The following is a 6,703-nucleotide window of genomic DNA, read 5'->3' on the forward strand; positions in this document are numbered from 1 at the left end:
AGTTTCAGTGCTGTCATATTGTTCTTTAATTTAGCCGGAATAGCAAGCTGCTTTCGATCATCTGTACACGTGCCATTTAATTTGTGTATTACACAAATCTTTCCACGAAACACAGTTTTAAGTGCAAAAGGTGCGAAAGTGCAGAATCACTCCAGCATCCCCTTAAATCGTCAGTCTTAAAACACAGCACAATCATCTCTACAATGTATCCCCATTATAGATATAACAGACCAAATAGACATACGACGTAAGCGTTTTTTAATTATCGCGCGAGAAGTGCGTTACACGCAAACAATTTCAATCTTTATTTCGATCGTCGTGCGACGTGTCATTTATTATTGCATTATTTGCCGTGGAATTTACGTCATTGTCAAGATCTCGTGCTAATGATGCACCGTTTTACTCTTCTATAAATTGAGATAAAATGTGTAGTAAATAATAAATAGCGTGCAATTTATACGCGCGCGCGCGTGTGTGTGGTAAATAGTATGCAGTTTGTGCGATCACATATGTGGAACTGCACGCGTATGTACTTAAGACGTCGGAAATCTTTCGTGAAATAATTTCTCACGTGTCGGCTCGTATCTTATTGAGCTTGGCAGAAAGATCATATATATATATATATATATATATATATATATGCCTTTGCATAATTTTCATTCTTTCAAAAGATTTCGATAGGTTTTAAAAGCTCCTAACAATAAGCGCGTTCATGCCGAGGAAATTAATCTCTAAGTGTGCATTTGGTTAATTGCCGAAGATTCTGTCTCCTGCAATTTTGTCACGGTTTCTCGCAATCCAAATATTTACAGTCGTTCCGTTGCGGTGTATCTGTCACCCGTCTTTCCTTCTTTCCGTCTTCTGAATCAATTTCAAGTTTGGACGTAAATTTTTCTCCGAGAGACGGGAAGACAGTTGAAGTTACACTTAATGTCCGTATTCCGCTAATTACTTGCCGAAGGAGATCCGAATTGGATTGAAACGTTTGAATTTTGAATTCTTGACAATAACTGGTCCTTTTAAAAAAGGTAGTAACGCCTCTTTAATCCGGCGCTTGGGCTCACATTGGCCTTTCCGTCAATTTGTTACATTTAAATATTTATCGACAATATTATCGCACTGGCACGGTTCTAATCCAGACTTGCATTTTACTGGGGCTCGATGGAGCATTATAAGGCATCAGGTGCGATACGAAGCGACGCGATTAGCGATTTTTCATCAAGCTATAGGCGATAGAGTCTCCCACGTATTCTCGGAATACCCCTTCGCCCTTCATCGTGCTGTGTATCACTTAAGTACACCGATAGGAGCGATACATCTCCGTAATCGTGAAGCGTTTCATTTCAAATTTATTGACGCGAAATAGTCGCGTTAATGAATGTAGAAATAACTCCCGAGGATATTGATTGGAATCAATTCGTAGCGACAATAATAATTTCAACAAGTTGTAAAGGCTCCCGAAAAGAAATACAATGTAGAAAGGAGAAGTGTCAATGTGAGCCACAAAATGAACGGAACTCGATTCTCACAATACAGAAACAGAATTTCTCTTTAATATAAATCATTTTTCAAGCAATTAGAGAGAGAGAGAGAGAGAGAGAGAACATTATTTTGAGGAATTCTGGATGTCAACCTTATTTTTCTGGCTTATTGTATCGTTTTAATCTTCCAGGACTTTGCAAGATTATAGTTTTGTTCAATGTGCGAATTATGTTACTTGTATCACACCTCCCGTAGATTCGGGTTTTATCGCATGACTAGTTCCTTGCTATTTATCTGATTCTTTTACAGTTTTTAAATTTAATTTTACCTTGTTGACTTAATTGCAGTACTTTTGTATTTATTTGATTTCGTTTGACTTAATTTTATTAGGACAAGAAACTGATTCGCCTGGACATAAATTAAATTTTGCGCCTTGTTTGTTGTTCAGTAAAGTTGAGACACATGACTAATTTTACCCTGTCATGTTTACCACACTTCATTATTGTTAGGTTTCTCCTTGTTCGATACTGCTGTGTCACAGTCGTTTTAAAATCGTTGTTACGAACACATCCCTCTGTCGAAGCGTGTTATTCAGTCCTCTTCATGTCTGGGACCATTTAGAGAACTACTGATATTAACACATATAGAGGAATGATTTTGAAATCACATGGTGCACTGACCTCCTAAGTTAAACCCTGTTCATTCTAAACAAGGTAACTGACTTTTGTTATACCAATTTATACATAAGTTCTACTGTATTTTCATTTTGTACTTTCGTTGATTTCATTGTAGTCTTACTGAGGAAGACCCGAAGAAGGGTCGAAACATTTTATATTAAAGAGAAATTCAGTTTCTGTATTGTGAGAACCGAGTTCATTTTGTGGCTCACATTGGCACTTCTCCTTTTTAAATAATAATTTCATTGCATAAATGCAAGATTGGTTTACGATACTCATGTAATTGCGGGGCGAAAACATGTACGCGTCAAAAGAAGACGGTCGTCTGCTGCTGTGACAAAAACAAGATGATCAAAGCGCAAGATCGAAAGCTTAAAAAACAACACATTGAGAAAAATTGTTATCGGATAAACCAATCAAATAGTGTTTTCGGTGGTTAATTTTTCCAATTAAATTATGAATCCGATGAAATGCAGTTACCGATGAAATTTGATTGAAAAGCCGATCATATTTTTCATCGGATATACAATTTAATTGGTATATCCGTTATATCCGTTTTGTTATTATGTAATTGGATTATCCGATTACATTTAATCGGATATTTTTCTCAGTGCACGTATGTCTAAAAGACATCTTTAAGACGTCTTCGAGTCGTCTGTTAGACATGCGTGTTGCATGGGTTATTATACAACAATACAATAAACAGAACAGAACAAAAAGATTAGACGTCGTGAAGCAGAACGTAAAAAGTAGAACCTACGAAATAAGAACGTGTGTACAGTGTCGAAATTGAATCAATAAGAACCCACACCTACGGGACAGATTTGTATTTTCTATCCGGTCAACTTAAACAGAAAAGAATCTCGACCACGCCAAATTTTCTCTGTATATCTCAAATATCTCCGAGCCCTGTTCCTCCGTTCGCATTCCACCGCGACGGAAAGGGCATTCGCGGTGCAAAAGCAACTTGCGGCTACGGAATACAATAGCTAAGCGATGTGTACATTGACATTCGTCCCTTGTCGGGCACGTAGAGAAAAACCGTGTCGCAATTCGATTTCACGGAAGATCGAGTTCCATCGACTCTACTATGCAGGATGCCCGTGGCGCCTCCGCCGCGAGAACTCGTTTCGCCATGGTGCAACTTTATGAGATTTACATTTTCGTCACTTACGTGACGCTACACATCGGCTGCGCTCTACGTACACAATAATGAAATTTCTAATGTCCTTCTTTTTCCCCGTCATTTCCATTTCGCTTTTCGTTAAACGGGGCGAGAGTAATTCGCCTATCGCTCGCCGTTTTGACGTAATAACCGTATAATGGATCACGCGTTGCCCATGAACGAATCAACCTCCGACCCCACGGTCGGCCAGACGAACAACGCGACAGCGTCGCGATGCAAGGCGTACGCGTTTCTCCCCAGAGTAAGTAAATTCACACGCGACGTCCTTCACGTCCGCGAAATTGTGCCAGCTTTTTGCTTTTTGCATATTTGCATATATATATATATATATATATATATATCCAAGGAGAAATACCTCGCGCATGGCGAAACGCGAAGGAATCAAGGGGAGAAATTGGAGACGCTTTCGCGAACGTTTCATTCGCGCGCCCAGGATGCTGCCCCTGGGACCGAAAAACTGCACGAGACACACTTCTCCCTCCCGTCGCGTTGACGCACGGGAATATTGCGTCGAAACGCGGAACATGGCAGACCATGCCATCATTTGTATATCATTTACACACAATATGCAACGTGTAGTTCGTATGTGCATACGCCTATCGTGTAGACCAAAAGATATTCTCCTTCGTGCAGAGCCAACTTGCAGCATTTTTATAACACAATCGCTCTTGAGTAACGCATGTCTCGTAAAAAGTTCCCTTTTTTTTCCGGAAACAAAAAACGAGGAGCAATAGTCCCTCACACTATTTGCTCGATCTCTGACAAAACGACGCCTGCGACTACTATTTCGGATATCAAGGTAGCACTACCGTGACTTGTGACTTTGGAAAATGCGAAGGTAAAGGCTGCACAAAGATGACGAAACAGTACGTTCGTCGTGCTACAATTTTACATCCCTCGAAGTCGTGTCAAACGTTAAAAAGGGAAGGAAACGAGAAACGATTGTTCATTTCGCCGGGCTTCTGTTTCTTTATCGAACCGTTGCAATTGTTGAGAGAACGCTCTTAGAAGAGATGAGTGGAATCGAAACCCGATATTTTTATTGCTGCTTTTTCCTTGTAATTGATTCTTTATTCCGTGAACAGCTGTTGCCCCGTGGATCGTTCGCGTGTGTTACCGTTCGTCAATGTCGATTTTTTTAATTTAGATACGAATTTATTCATTTTATTATTTTCTTTATTCGCGCCTGATCGCGATCGACAATGTAAGAAATTGAGAATCTCAGGCTTCGTATAATTCAATCATTCGGGTGAATGATTGTGTGCGTGAACTAGAGGCGTGTTTGCATATTGCACACACATGCACACATAATGTGATCGAAAAATTACGGAAATCGTGAAGTTCAAGGTGTCTAGGTTGAGGAAAGGGTTGGGGACGGTGACACTTGAAAATCGCGTATCGATAGTACTGGGTACTGTCAACAACCGGAAACGACGTGTAGTTTAAAATCGAAAAATAAACGCGAAAATATCATCATCGGACTGTTTGTTGCGACAATTATTACCACATGCCTCAGTGGTCGAATTGGTGAGACGCCCGCCTAGAGTGTAGGGAGGTCCAGGTTCAAACTCAGGCTGAGGTAATATTTTTCACAATAAATTTCCTTAAGCAGGACTTGCCAGTTGTGTAGACTATGTTTTTCCCAAGTTGGTTCATTATTTACCGGCGATAATGAGTCTTTATTCTTGTAAGGCTCAAATTTGCATCTATTCTTGCTTGTCGCGACAATAATAGACATCGTAATTACATTGCGGTATTGCAACACCAGGATCGGTATTCGTAGTCGGATCTTATATTCAAGACCGTCTTGAATTTATCTAAAGATGCTGTACGGAACATTTCATTGGCTACTTATTGTTAGTATCCAAAGATGATCTCGAGACAGTCGTGAATATAAGATCTGACTATGAATACTGGCCTAGGCACTCACTGGTGCCTTCCCGAATGAATTTAGGCACATGCAGAACACATAAGCCAATATGGACCTAAGAATAACGTGGACGGAGCATATACGGTATCGATTGGGACAACAGGGGTACAATTGATTGCTGAAATTACAGTAACCAATCAGACTTACTAAAGAGGGTCGTGTCCTTATATTATCCGCCTCTCATTCTACTCGTGCGGGTAGCCCCACCACTGCGATCAGCACTCCATTCGATTCTATGTCGAATCAATAGACCACTGACCGGCTCGTGTATTCGTGCTGTCCTTTACGACGCACTCGTATATGTATGTCCGTTCAAACTAAAACCGAATATATCCGAACGTATGACGAATTTAGCCAAAGTGCGCCACATCTCCCCTTACCGCTATTTCAGCTTCCCCTCGCAGAAATCCTCCGTCCGCGTTATTTTTTTGGTCCATGCATATACCGGTATTCATAGTCAGATTTTATGTTCAAGATCGTCTTGAATTTATCTAAAGATGCCACCGTGGAACATTTCATTCGCTGTGGAATATTTAAAGATGATTTCAAGACGGTCTTGAATATAAGATCTGACTGTGATTACCGGTCATATACAATTTCCATGTATGTACCTATATGCAAAATGTATTAATGTGCTGATATGCGTACTTTACGTAGAAAGGCATAAGTGATTCCTATGTACTTCAACGATTCATATGTTGAAGGTTAAAGCGAGTTAAAACTGCGTGAATAAATTTTATATCGTTAGAGACGAGTTTGATATATATTACTGTCGTCTCTCGAAGAACGAAAGGAGTCGCAGTTCGTTTCAAGTTTGCGCTAAGATATTTACGATGACGTGTTATTTGTCCTAGACAGATAACTAGTCCGGTGTCAATCTTGTATCTCTTTTGTTCTTTCGCTTAAATATTTAATCGCCTAACTTTTAATATTTCGACAGTTTGCTCAAGGAATAAATCATATCCTTACCCCTAATCATCTCGAATAAGATATTTACCTTATTAGATACTTGTACTGTATATTACACCTTAGAATATGTAATCTATGAAATTTTACATCAAGCTCAGTCACCTTGCAAATTTTCTAAGGATTTCAAACAGCCCACTCCCGCTATGAAAGAAATGCTCCCACTTATGTTGTCCATGAGACCGTAGAGATAAGCTATACGTCGCAATTATTTTCTACTCTTCTGTTTTAAGATAATATGGAGAGTATTAGAATATGGAGAACTAAAAGATGACTATTTCTTTAACTGGTATAATTAATTCGTTTTGATTGACAAAGGAAAAAATATGTTTTTTATGTATCTCCTAAATTTGCACGATTGCTTGCTCGCTTATTTGCGAAAGAGGGGGAAGAGGGGAGGAAGAGAGCAGTAATCCAAATTTATTAATAAATTAGTTTCTTAAATGTTTTTTTTCCTTACTA

At 39.3% G+C, this 6,703-nt stretch overlaps 1 protein-coding gene across 1 annotated transcript in view; it reads right to left on the reverse strand.

Annotated features, from left to right (window-relative positions):
• The window catches only part of LOC105563114 (myosuppressin), a 39,133-nt gene that overhangs the window by 15,336 nt on the left and 17,094 nt on the right, over window positions 1–6,703 (reverse strand). The window lies entirely within an intron of this gene.

This window comes from Vollenhovia emeryi, unplaced genomic scaffold (genome assembly GCF_000949405.1).
Source record: "Vollenhovia emeryi isolate VEMERY1.0 unplaced genomic scaffold, V.emery_V1.0 DF939180.1, whole genome shotgun sequence".
NCBI classification, from domain to species: Eukaryota; Metazoa; Arthropoda; class Insecta; order Hymenoptera; family Formicidae; genus Vollenhovia; species Vollenhovia emeryi.